Below are 13568 nucleotides of genomic sequence, written 5' to 3'. Positions count from 1 at the left end.
GCCCTTCATTCTCTATAATCTTGATTTTATGATAAGCAACTATGTCATCTGTCTCACTTATGTGTGACTTTGCTCTGCTAGCATATCACAATATTTGCCTTCATATGCTTTTTCTACATTTTACTTCTATGTGTAGATCTAAACTCTTTCAGTTTAGTTTGTTTGGATTTTGGATTTTCTTTGACGTGCACACTCACTGATCCTCCTAACTGATGGACACTTGGTAGAAGCCAAGAGCCAGACATAGATCCAGGTTTTCAAACCAATCCCTTCCCAGATGTGTTTAAACTCAGAGGGCTTCCAAAATGCACACTGCATCCTCAGAGAAACAAAGTCCAATGAGTTCATGCCTTCTTCCCCATAAAACATTTAAGCCAAGCTTCTTTTGTGGGACATAGCTGCCCCCAAACTAATGCCCTCTCTTAGAAGTTGTAGGTGCTCCAAGAAAAATAATTTCAGCCTCAAGTCATCTCCTGTTTAGTGAAAAATTACAAAATCCATCCTCCTGGCTTCCGAAAAACTAAACACAAATCAGGCAGCACATTATGGTTACCCAAGGCCATCAGTCTGTGTGGTTTCCTGTACCACGGTTGGTCTGGCTGCACCCTGAGCCCCACGTTAGCAACAACAGTGCCCATCTTGGTGCAAAAGCACATCGCAGCTGTGTGCATCCTAACAGGGAATGCACATTTACACGGGTCGCAGTACTGTGGTTGCCACTGTGCTAGCATGGCAGGCTTGGGGCTGGACCTACCATTCTGAGCCTGGTGGATCACGTCTTCTATTATCATACTGTGTTTGCTTGGTTTTGTTGTGGTGGTAATCGTGGTTGTTTGTTGGAACATGGAAATGCTACAACAAACTTGGTAATGTGGTGCTTGGAGCCCCCAGGGCCACCCAAGTGGACCAGCAGGAAATGACATGAGATTGTACATCCTCTGAAGCCAGCAAGTTGTGGACCTTGCAAGGTGCAGCTCCACTACCAAGGCCAGCAGGCTGAGGAACCAAAGTTTGAGTCTGAGTCCAAAGACAGTAAAAGAAAACAAGCCAATACAAAGACAATGCAATAGTCACTGCGATCAGGAAGGACTTGATGGGAGGTCAGCCTCTGTTCCAGCCAGGTCTTGAGGTCAACACCAAACCAGTATTCTTCACAGCAACACCTAGAATGGTGTTTCACTGGACACCTGTGTACTCTTTGGCTCGCTCAAGTTGATACAAAGTTAACCAACCTAACAGTGCAGCGGAAGAGAAAGCAGGATGAGAAAATGGGGGAAGGACAAATTCTGCCAACTTGACATGGTAGAATGGAAGCAAACAGGTGTTTAGTGAAAGCTGCATTGATTGGTTTATTTGAAAGTCACAGAGAAGGAAAGAGAGAGAGAGATCTTCCATCCACCCGGTGACATCCCATACTACTGCCAGTGGCGGAGCCGGGCCAGCCTAAAGCCAGTAGTCAGTGGAAATAAAAAACAGCTAGCAATCAATCAGAGGATGAAGACAAAACCTATGAAAGGGCCAGAATTATAATACTGTCTTCTTTGGTCAAACATAAACCCTTGGGAAGGTTGTGACTAGTAATTTCTATTATCATGATGAGCTGAAAAACTCAAAAATGTTGAATCACTACTGCACTTTGCAAGGGTAGCCTGTGGGAAGAAGCAGGCACAATAGAGTTTCTTTCATTGTTTTAATTTTATTTTTGACAATCTTTACATAGTTAATTAGGGCACAAAGGTTTAAGGGCTACAGGAAAGTGGGTAAGACTATCATTTCCACACATTTTTTTTCCTGTATCTGGGGTGAAGAGGGAGGTAGAGTGAGAAGCTCCACTCAGTCTCTCACCCAGCCCAGGTCCCCGATGAGGGGCATGCTCTGAGGGTCTTGCTTGAGTGGTTTTGAATGTTCAACTGTTATGAATTGCTGCCAATCTCACCGTTACAAGCACGAAGAAATCACTTCAGAATCCACTGGTTGATATAGTCCATCTTAGAGTCTTCGTTTGCCCTATTTTTCACTGCCAACATATGGCTGGAGTAGTTGATTGATTTGTTCTGTCCTCTGTCTTTTTATGGTTAGGGTTCTGAGTCCAGCAGTTTGAGTGAAGGGATGCCTGAAAAAACTTCAGTTTTATGGGCAGACTATACAAAAACTTAAAGGATGGCCCGTACGGGGATCGAACCCGCGACCTTGGCGTTATTAGCACCACGCTCTAACCAACTGAGCTAACCGGCCAACACACAAAGGAAAGACTTACTTCCTCCTCTTCGCAACATAAAACGACAAATGCCACCAGTTCGGATTTCCCTCAGAAAACAACCCCCCAAGTAAACCGGACAATTAAATAAAACAGATCTCGTCTCCCTATGCAGCGCGGGACTCGCTCGGAGACCGGAACCCCGCACCCTGGCGCCACGAAAGGCCACGGCCGCGGCAGGCCCACGCTCCTTCTTCATACCGTCTCGCTCCGTTTAAACCTATCTAAGGCTCTTCCAATAGATGGAGAACATGGAATTAAACAATAATTGTATTTCGCATCTTCCCACCAACTTTTGGGAGTTATCTCTGTTATGAGGTTTTCTTTGTGAATGCGTCTTGCGAACATATAATAAATTCGTTCTCCTGAAGTTTACAACTCTTTCTGGATTTTAATCTTGGCTGTTGTTTCTAGATTATCCACCACCCACTTACTATGTTTTGCAGTTTACAGAGGTGCAAGCGCCTACTCAAATGAAAGCTTGTGGGAGCCACTCTGCTCTGTGTCCTCGTAGGGAACTCCAGTGGGTAGGGAACTGAAGTGGAGTGGCCCTGTTGCGGAAAAAAGGGCAGAACAGAGGAGAAGCAGAATGCAAAGCGACAGCCGAATCGAATTTGTTATTATTAAAGAGAACTGAAACCAGAGCTGGTGGCCAATTGCCAGCAGGTACAGGGAGTTAGTACAGGTGGCCGCCCGGACCATCTGCAGGCACTTCTTTGACAGACAGCGTGTTGGCGTGTTTGGAGCTGGGGCAGTTTGCAGAGATGGCGGACGGGGCAGAACTGAAGTAGTTTTTCCTGAGCTTTCAACACCTGGTGGACTTTTCCTCTCTGGGGACTAGGTCAGTGGAAAAGAATGCAGCGGCTGGGGTCAGAAACAATACCGGGTACAGGTTAGGCTAGGGTTTTGCAGTGCAGGAGCCAGACCCTAGAGACCTGGGCTCTAGGAACAGCTTGGAGCTCTGTGGCTAAGGCTTGGGTTCTTGCCCCAGTAACTTCCACTCCTTCACTCCCTCTTTCGCCCAAATAAATCCCGATCTCTCACTGGTGCCCTCTACACCTCTGTCTTGCTTGCGACCCTTGAGGGGGCAAGAACCTGGAATGAAGATTAAGATACATAGACCAGTAGTACTTTGATTCGGTGGGGTGCTAGATGGAAAGGGTAGGCCCCTTGTCATTTCCCAAGGGTGTCAGCGATGGGGTCAGCCAGGCAGCAAGACCTCTCATACCAGCCACAGTGTACAGCTTTTCCCCAAGAGCAAACATGCCCTGGACTAGAGGCCACAGGCCAGCGCTGCGCTTTCTGTGGGCATCGAGGTCCAAGGCTACGAACAAGCCCCTCTGACTTCGTCTATAGGAGCCAAGTGCCTCCTACAGTGGTACCCAGAGAGGGACTGTTGTGAGCCCCTGAGGACGAATGGCATGTGTCTGAGGATGGCTTTTACAAGTGCACCACACCTCACATTCTTAGGGCAACAGGTGTCAGACCAGTGATGCACGCTTCTTCACACAAAATCCCAGGGGCTCCACAAAACCTGGCCCCCAGAGCTCAAACTGAGTCTTGTGTTGAAGGTGATGGGACGGTTTTTCAACGGGAGACAAGCCATTGTAGACTGGACCTTGCAGTCATGAAATTTTTTGTTTGTTTTTGATCTCTTTTCTTTTCTTTCTTCCTTTTTTTTTTCCAGATTATTGCAGAACTAATTACTATGGTTCTTGCAGTTTGCAGAGGTGTGAGATCCTATTCCAATGATGGTTAATTATGTAACCTCCTGTAGTTGGCTCTGTGGCTTAGTTGGTTAAAGCGCCTGTCTAGTAAACAGGAGATCCTGGGTTCAAATCCCAGCAGGGCCTTGTGGTCACTTTTGTGTCATCATTCTGTGTACCAACTTTCAAGGTGTCAGCCTTGTAAAGGAGTGCAGAGACAAGAATTGGGTCCTTGTCAAGATGCCACTCCCCATAGCCCTGCCTTTCTTAACATGAGATTAACCATCGGTGGATATCCAAAATTGTGACAAAGACATAGCCCCTGCACTCTCTGGGAAGAGCAGGAGGACCAGCAAAGTAAGAAATGTAAGTGTTTTGGAAGAGAAGGAATGGGTAGTGAAAGGATGGATAAAAAAATAAGAGATCCACAACACAGTGTCCGGAAACAGGTTCACATAAACAGGGAATGGAGCCAGAAGCAGTACAGTGCAGCCAGATCATTTTCCCCCCAATGGACTGTACCAGAATGAATGAGCATTCATAAATGAACATAATAAAAATAAAGCCAAACACAGACCTTCAAAAACAATCAATTCAAGATGGATCATACGCCTAAATCTAAAATGTAAAACTTCCAAAACCCTTACCACAGGAAGTGGGGGAAACCCTAGATGATTGTAGGCATGGCTGTGACATTTTAGAAACAGTACTAAAAGCACAATCCATGAAATAAAAAATTAAAAATGTGAAGCATTTGCTCACTTGAATATAATGACAAGGAAATGAGAAGACAAACCACAGAACACACAAAATACTTCCAAGGGACACCTCTGACAGAGAACCAACAGTGCTTTAAGAACTCTTAAAAGACATATGGGTGGTAAATACGAGAGGTGGTCTTGAAGAAGTTCATGGAAAAAATCAATAGGTGGGCTTTGGCCACAGAAGTTAGATTCAGAATCCCCACACCCCAAGTGAGAATGCCCCATTCTACTCCCAGTTCAGCTCCCTGCTAACACACCCCCCAGGGGTGGCAGGTGACCACCTAAGTACTTGAGTTCTTACCCCCTATGTTCAGTTTCAGGCTCCTGGGTTTGACTTGACCTTGCCCCAGCTGCTGTTGGAGAGCACACCAAAGATGGAATAATTCTGCCCTGTCTGTCTTTCAAATAAATGAGTGATTAAATAGTTAATTTAAAAATTAACAGAAAAATACTGTGGGTTTCAATAAAATTTCACACCAGAATAAACTGATATTGAGTTCTATTTTCCATGCACTTTTTGAGGCCCTCTCATAAGCAGGCTTACACGGTGTGTCATAAGAAGACAGGAGTTAGAGCAAAGAGTTACCCCTGCACATCTGTCAGGAGGAACACTGTTAAGAACATTGACAGTGCCGAGTGCTGACAAGGACGGACTCGGAGCAGCAAGAACTGTCAGTTAATGCTGGTGGAAGTAAAAAAATCTCAGCAAACTTTGAGGAAAGCAGTCCGGCTGTTTCTTACAAGGATAAGCACAGTTATGCGATGGTATACATGTAAACATACATGTAAATTTCTAAATGGAAGATGGTCACAGGAACTGGTACCCTAAAGTCAACTTGGAGGCCTTGTAAGAAGCAGGATGGGTTAAAAACTATGTGTTTGCCAAGAGGAACGCTGGGAAGACCGGAGCAGCACGCAGGATGTTGGAGACCTTGGCAAAGTGCATGCAAGACTGCTAACGGGCCTGGCAGGTGGTAGAGACTGGTGGGTGTTCATGGGAGGTCTCTTCTGATTGTGTGAATTTTCTCAGCGAGGTGGGAACGTCAGTAATTGGACCCGAGCATTTCAAAGGGGCGACTCTAACGTCCCCTGGGCAAGGAAGAAGAGGGCGCGAAGCGAGCGAAGAATGGTGGTGGGGACTGGTTAATCCAACAGGTATCCGCTTGCACATCCACGGCAGCTCCTAAGCAGCAAAGAAGTTCCCAGTGCATGGAGTGCCAAGAACAAGATTTTGTCACAGCTCAAGGAGCTTCCGGCTGAAATGCGGACAGCAGCAGAGAAATGAAAAGTGGCAAGGCCAGAGGTTCTGCTGCAAGAAGCTTAAGGCTGGAGAGAAGGGGCAGGGCACTCTTTAGCAAATCTCGGTGCCGCCGTCACCTCCCCAGAACCGGGTACAGAGTAGGAGGGCAAACCACCGTGAGTTCTGCAGACCCTCTTCTCCAGTCCCCACTCCCGTTGTCTTGGGTGAGCGTGGGATGGAGTGAGGTGGGGGAGGCCAGGGATCGACTGTGGGGTCAGACTCTATATACAGATTCAAAGATGTGGGCATCACCCAATAAAAGGACTCACATCTGTGGCTGTGATGGCCGAGTGGTTAAGGCGTTGGACTCGAAATCCAATGGGGTCTCCCCGCGCAGGTTCGAATCCTGCTCACAGCGTTGGCTTTTGATCTGGATTTCTAAGTTTTTATTCGTTCCAGCTGTAATTCCAATCCCCACTCCAAGTTTTTCAAGTTTTGTGTTTGCTACTAAATGAGTTCCAAGTCTGTACGTTTCCGTATGAAAGGAAGTTCTAAAATATTCCCGGTACTTCCACTGAATTATCCTTGCCTGATTTTTGTTTATCTTAAATCTTTGAGTGTCTTTATCTGTATCATTGAATTGGAATACCGTTTTATGACAAATTTCACCACAGTGATTTTTCTTTAATTCCTTTTTGGGCAAGAAGAAAGAAACTATGACTAACACCTCCAGAAATATATTTCAAAGCAATTTATTTATTTATTTATTTATTTATTTATTTATTTACTTACTTACTTACTGCAGCATCTAAATTTAAGATAATGCCAACTGCTCAGCCATCCACATACATACACCATCAGTGTCCAGGGTAAGTTGGCGGGGGGGAACAATTCAGGTGCAGGCAGATTGGACAGAAAAAAATGTAAAGAAAAGCTGAAAACTGCACATAAACTCACACAGGAATAGGTACTACTCCGAGGAAAACTTTACAATTGATGTGAGTGACGGCTGCAAAGACCAAAGTGGTCGTTATCGTCCATAAAGACAAGCAGGTTAAAATATAGCATACAGAGAAAGCGTGCTGTCACGGTTTAGGATTCTGATTGCGTCTACGCAAAGAAAACGGCATTTCTTCCGAGCAGTGCAGAAAAGAAGGGGTTAATAGCACGGCGAGCTCTGCAGGTGCGGGCCAGTGGCGCAATGGATAACGCGTCTGACTACGGATCAGAAGATTCTAGGTTCGACTCCTGGCTGGCTCGTCAGGCACCTTGCCTTTTGAGACTAAAAACAAAAAACCTCATTGGCCTTAAATCCAGGGAGTTCTTGGCTTTTTGTTTTTCGTCGCTTCTTCCTAGACGGGACGGAGAACACCCACCCAGCCGCCCTTTTACTCATTCGCTGTCTTCCATCCCTACCCGCCCCGTTCCGAGGAGGTCGACCCCGCTGCACAGTCCGTCACGAGGCAGAGAAGCTGTCCCAGGAGCAGGCGGATCTCCGGCCTCCTTCCTCACAACGCCCGCACTGCTCCGCTCGGCTTCTTCCATAACGCCTCCCTGGCGCGTTTTGAAAGACTGAAGCCGGGAGAAAGCAACAAATTCAACCCGGAGGTTAAATTTGGAGCGTTAGTGTAGATTCGGAATAGTACCTTGTATGCGTAGGGCTTGGATCCAAAAGCGAATTTGTGGCCCGTACGGGGATCGAACCCGCGACCTTGGCGTTATTAGCACCACACTCTAACCAACTGAGCTAACCGGCCACTCGCACAAAAGCCTTCTTGTAATAAAAATGGTAAACACAAATTTGGGCATCTATGTCTTAAAAGCACATAAAATTATGATGATCTTACAAAAGCCTTTTAAACCCAAGGTTGTGACAGCATCGCCAGCTGTGCCACCGGCCAAGTGAGGGCTCAGAGACCTCGCACCGCACGGGAGAAGCAAAGCCAATCCCACAGCAGCCGAAACGTGCAACCCACTCAGGTGCCGGGCGACAGAGAATCTAGCCTAAGTCAACAATGGAATATCACTTAGGCAGAAAGAACGGAAGTGGGGAGCAGGGGACTGGTGAGAACCGACACGCAGGCGGTGGAAGCAACGGATTCTGGTGCCTGGCAGATGCGCTGGGCAACCTGAGATTGAGATAAACCGAATGGGAACATTGAGTGCTTTTCATGATTGCTTTGCACTGCGTGTTATGTTAGGATAACACAGAAACATACAGGTATTTCACATTCGTCCACAAATCTGCTACAAACATCTAAACGCTCCCTGCGCACTGCGATTCCCCTGAGGGTTTTCTGGGGTTCGCAGAGGCTGGAGGCCAACTCTTCTGCCGCGCAGGTCCCATCTTCACCTTCAGAAGTTAGTGGAACAAGTTTCCTCTCCACTGTTTTTCACTGCATTCCTCTCCTAGGCCAAGAAGTAGCGCTCCCGTGAGGGCGCGTTAAACCTGCCTGGATTCGCAGATCTCCATCACCCGGAGTCCCACTGCCGAGTCCTCGCTAACAATGTCACGTATGATCCAGCACCTTCAGGAACTCCAACCATGTTTAGCTAAAACACAATGAAGCATCTGCTGCAAGGTATCCCAAGAGGATTTTAAAGTATATGGATTATATTCCAGGTTCAATTCATTTTTACTTGTGAATTGATTTATCACTAATTACCTAATACTGCACTGGAAAAAATCAATATTAGTAGTTCACAGTGAATACTTTATTTTGTATTATATGCGTGTGTGTGTGTCAAAGATGCATAATCGTGAGCCATACAACTGAATTTTCATCTGTGTTGAAAAATGCCGTCTTTTTTCTTGCCAATTTACTGACTCAACAGGCAGCAGCATCTTTCTTGCAGCTGGAAACAACTGTTGGAAATAAGCAAAATCTCCGAGACTCAAAGTGCTCAACTTGTCAATCGTTACTATAGCAAAACCTAAGCCATGTCAGAACCAGGGAGGTAGGCGGGATCTGAGGGCACATACACTGTTAACTATCTTTACACTTGATCTTAGCCAAAAGGCAGAGAAGTGATGTTATTTATAGCTTTAATAAAATCTAAGTACATGGCACCTCAGGGAGGTCACACCAAAAGGGAAATGCACAGCTGCCGAAACCCGGGATCGAACCAGGGACCTTTAGATCTTCAGTCTAACGCTCTCCCAACTGAGCTATTTCGGCCCTCCATGGGGGATGATCTTGATATTTTACTGTCAAATATCTTTCTCTTGGTATTGTAGCGTTTTCCAGGGAAGTTACATTGCAGTATCCTGTGGATACTTAATTGGATAGACCTAGGGGCTTGACGGTACAAGCTTCCTGTTGAATGGAACGTTAACAAGAACTCAGGACATCGCCCTAGGGACAGTTCTGATGGACACCCAACCGACGTCTCTGTTTTCGGTTGTCCTCTGATCTACTGTACAGTGTGAGCGATCGCAAGTGCACAGCTTGATGTCTTTTACAAGTTCCTACTCCAAAGTCAGTCTCTAGTCCGAGCTCCTGCACCGCATCTACCACCCTGTTCTTTGGATCCTACACAGCCTGCAGTCTCCTAGGTCTGGCTGCTGCCACTCAAGGCTGTCTTTGAAATTCACTGCGTGTCTACCTCCAAGGGCAGCTGATTGCTTCTCCTTGACTTACATTTTACAGATACATCAGAATATACAGATCCATGCTCATGTTGATAGGAATTTAAATTGTTTCCAGTTTAGAGTTAATAGTAATAATAATAATAATAAAAGCCACTGCCCTGAACTTTTTGCACATAATTTTAAGTGACCATAAGATTTCATTTATTAGATAGACTGCGTTTCTAGGTCATAGGATGTGCGCATATGGAAAAATGAAATTAAAGTACATTTATTTTGGGTGCAAAAAATATTGAAATTCATGTATACAAAAGATCTTCAAAAATTTGTGTTTTTGAAGCTCAGTGACCAAATCCTCGCCTTGCAAATTCCAGGATCCCATACAGATCCGGTTTGTGTCCTAGTTGCTCCACTTCTTGTCCAGCTCCCTGCTTGTGGCCTAGGAAAGCAGTGGAGAATGGCTCAAAGCCTTAGGATCCTGCACCCACATGGCAAACCTGGCTCCTGGTTTCAGATCAGCTCAGCACTGGCTATTGTGGCCATTTGAGGAGTGAATCAGCAGATGAATGACTTCTCTCTTCCTGTCTTTCTTCCTATAAAAATCTAACTTTCGGGCCGGTAGCCTGGCCTAGCTAAAAGTCCTAGCAGCTAAAGTCCTCACCTCGAACACCCTGGGATCCCATATGGGCGCCGGTTCTAATCCCGGCAGCTTCATTTCCCATCCAGCTCCCTGCTTGTGGCCTGGGAAAGCAGTCGAGGACAGCCCAAAGTTTTGGGACCCTGCACCCGCATGGGAGACCTGGAAGAGGTTCCAGGTTCCCAGCATCGGATTGGGGCACACCGGCCCGTTGCGGCTCACTTGGGGAGTGAATCATGGATGGAAGATCTTTCTCTCTGTATATCCGGTTTTCCAATAATAATAAATCTTAAAAAAAAAATCTAACTTTCCAATAAAAATAATAAGTAAATCTTTTTAAAACACTTCGCAAATCCTATATTTACAGCAGCACAATCTACAATAGCAATGACATGGAAACAAATCAGATGTGCGTCTAAGGAAGAATGGTTAAAAAAAAACTGTGGTACATCTACTCAATGGAATATTATTCAGCTGTCAAGAAGAACGATATTATTCTATTTAAACCAGGTGGTCCCAACTAGAAACCATTATGCTCAGCGAAATGAGTCAATCACAAAAGAATAAATACCATATATTCTCTCTCATATAAGGAAGCCAACATGGAAAGGGTAACTCCAATAGTCCAATCTATACTGTTTTTTTGAGCGTCTGTTGGCTGTTTTGGCTGTGTCTCAGATGTTTTGATGCTTTTATGTCGGTTTGTTTGCTTCCAAATAATTTCTTTTCTCTAGTGGAGTTGATCAAGTGCCCATGGAGTATGCGATGGCCACATAGTTCCTAAGAGACTTCTGTGTTTCCTTTTAGTTCAGCATGTGCTGCTACTCAGTGGCACATTACTTAATCAAGGTGCTACAATTTGTTGTTGACATTGTTGCTGTTGTTATTCATGCTGTGATTGATGTGGCTGTTGTGAAATGATGTCAATCCAAACAATAGTTAAAAAAAAATGTTCTAGATATGAGAAAAAAAATGTCTTTGGTATTTTGAGATTGCAATAAGCTTGTAAATTGCTTTAAGCACGATGGGTATTTTGATGATATTAATACTTTCAATATATAGGAATTTAATTGTAACAGATAATTTTGTACTATGAATGTTTACTGTTAGTACCAGATATGAAATATAGCTTTTTGTTATTGTTATACTTTTGTTTTCAAAAGATTAATTTTTCTGGCCGAAAGTCTTAATTATTTTAGAGGTAATCTGTGACTACTTTGCCATGTGTGTGCTATTCCTGTCTTCCTGCGTGTTCCATGAGGAAGATATTCTGACTTTGTAGATGAAACATGCTTATGCTTTATTGTACAAGAAGTCTTATGTTTTTAAAGCAAATAAAGATGTAAAAAAAATAATAAAAAAAATAAAATACTTCGCAAGACTTTTTAAATTTAGAGCACCAAAACTAACTTATATTTTAATGCCATTTTCCCATTAACTTCTTAAGGTACTCTGACAGGCTTAATTTTATTAACTTTCTCAGATGCTGCTTCGCAGTTTTCCAAAAAGCAAAGCCAGTTTACATGGCCAACAACAAAATAGGAGGCTTCTGGTTGCTTTAGACCCCAGACAAAACATGGGGCACTCTGTCATTTTCATGTTAACCATTATGATTTTAACTTGACCTTTTTGATGAATCATTCTACTTACCACTGTTCCATATATATTTGTATCTTCATTTGAAAATTCAACCAATTGCTCTTTGCTGTCAAACTACATCAGTACCCGGAGATGGGGGACACCATTTGATGATACTCCAGAGACTCTGATGTGGGAAGAATGTTCCAAGGGTGTTACTTGAGTGGTTTTGATAGTTCTGAGATGTTATCAGCTTTGTTGCTCCAGGGCTGCAAACATCTTTTCAAGGACTACTAGTTGACAAAGTCCACCTTTAGTGCATCCACAGACCAGGAACATGCTGCAAATTTGGGCCAGGAGAGTGACTCAATCTGTTTTGCTTTCCATTCTCTGACATGGCACTCAACGTACTCTGCTTGCCTAGATGAACTGGTTGTCATGTCCTTCATGCACATTTGGGCATGCTGTCCGCTGCAAAAGAATCACTTTGAGATGGCCCACCCCCATCTCAGCATTCATACTGTTGCAGCCTGGCCCAGCCTGGCCCCAGACCCAGCCTACTCAAACGCTGAGGAGTGCTGCCACAGCCTTGGATGCCATGGCTTGCCTTTATTGGTGAGGGGATGTGGGTCTGTGCCCCTCACTGATGCAACAGTCTCACTGCCTGAGGGGCCAGCCAGAATTCTGCCATCCGTTCTGGGTTTGGTTGGAGGAAAACTCTACCCTTCTCTGGTCACCATGGTAGCCATCAATCCATACCCAACCTAGTTCTTTTGCTGGGTGTCACAGCCCAGCCAGGCCTGGTCCACACCCTGATATAGCTCTCAATGCGGCCCAGTGGGAGCAGAAACCTTCTAGCCCAGCCCAGCCCAGGAATAGAATTTTGCAGGTGAAAATATTCATCTATTTGGGGAACTCCTGCCCTTGCTGCTTTGATTTGGTTAGACTGAAAGATGAGATCCTGAACTCTAGCACTGAACTCTAGCACTGTCCAGAGAGGGCCGCTGAGCATCCGCCCTGGATACCTTCCCCAGCTGTCGGCAAGAGGCAGCCATCAATGTGACTCCGCGTGAATGATGCTTCCATTTCTGGAAACAGAAAGGCAATGATGTGACAGGTTTCCAACATCAGTGAACCAAGTGGTAAAGGAAAAGGGGTGAGCCTGAAGATTCCAACTCCCAGCTCAGGAGCCACAGATGGACCCAAACTCATCCAGGGGTGCTCCGGGGAGAGCCTTGTTTCCCTCATCTGCAGGGCCAGAGCTGTGCAAAATCAGACCAGTTTCATATCTTGTGGTTGACCGAATGACAATATGAGTTGGACACTCCTGTTGAACTAAGGGATTGATGATGGGGAGTGAACAGGATCTTGTAAGCAGGGCAGAAGTTGTGTGCAAGACCCATGCGGCTAGGAACATTGAGTCCTCAACTGTTCCTATGGGGCTACTACTATGGTGTAGCAACATAAGCCACTGTCTGCTACACTAGCATTCTAAATGGGCACAGGTTCAAATACCCACTGCTGCACTTTTGATTCAGCTCTCTGCTAACTGTGCTCGGGAATGCAGCAAAGGGATGGCCCAAGGACGTGAGAATCCTGCAGCCACATGGGAGTGTTGCGCCCAACCCAAACCTCTCCAAGAAGCACCCAAGCAACTCTGCTAAGCAGCAAAACTTATTAAAGAGGCAAATAAACCAACCACTTGGGAGTCAGCTCTGCTTTGGTTCAGAAACTGACTCCAAGGTGAGAATTAGATGGGTTTTTATAGAAAGAGTGAGTTAAAAAGCCATGGCAACC

The 13568-nt window shown here is 45.2% G+C and overlaps 1 protein-coding gene and 6 non-coding genes across 7 annotated transcripts in view; 4 read left to right on the top strand and 3 right to left on the bottom strand.

The window, feature by feature from the left end:
• The window catches only part of LOC101522509 (histone H2B type 1-C/E/F/G/I), a 231840-nt gene that overhangs the window by 31389 nt on the left and 186883 nt on the right, over nucleotides 1-13568 (top strand). The window lies entirely within an intron of this gene.
• On the bottom strand, nucleotides 2162-2235 carry TRNAI-AAU (transfer RNA isoleucine (anticodon AAU)). Its single transcript has one exon. It is a non-coding gene; the product is annotated as a tRNA-Ile (tRNA).
• On the top strand, nucleotides 4037-4110 carry TRNAT-AGU (transfer RNA threonine (anticodon AGU)). Its single transcript has one exon. It is a non-coding gene; the product is annotated as a tRNA-Thr (tRNA).
• Nucleotides 6304-6385, top strand: TRNAS-CGA (transfer RNA serine (anticodon CGA)). The gene has a single exon. It is a non-coding gene; the product is annotated as a tRNA-Ser (tRNA).
• TRNAR-ACG (transfer RNA arginine (anticodon ACG)) lies at nucleotides 7155-7227 on the top strand. The gene has a single exon. It is a non-coding gene; the product is annotated as a tRNA-Arg (tRNA).
• TRNAI-AAU (transfer RNA isoleucine (anticodon AAU)) lies at nucleotides 7651-7724 on the bottom strand. Its single transcript has one exon. It is a non-coding gene; the product is annotated as a tRNA-Ile (tRNA).
• On the bottom strand, nucleotides 9074-9146 carry TRNAF-GAA (transfer RNA phenylalanine (anticodon GAA)). The gene has a single exon. It is a non-coding gene; the product is annotated as a tRNA-Phe (tRNA).

Source organism: Ochotona princeps, chromosome 1 (assembly GCF_030435755.1).
Source record: "Ochotona princeps isolate mOchPri1 chromosome 1, mOchPri1.hap1, whole genome shotgun sequence".
NCBI classification, from domain to species: Eukaryota; Metazoa; Chordata; class Mammalia; order Lagomorpha; family Ochotonidae; genus Ochotona; species Ochotona princeps.
Note: the sequence above shows the minus strand (reverse complement) of the source record. Positions and strands in the feature narration are given on the sequence as shown.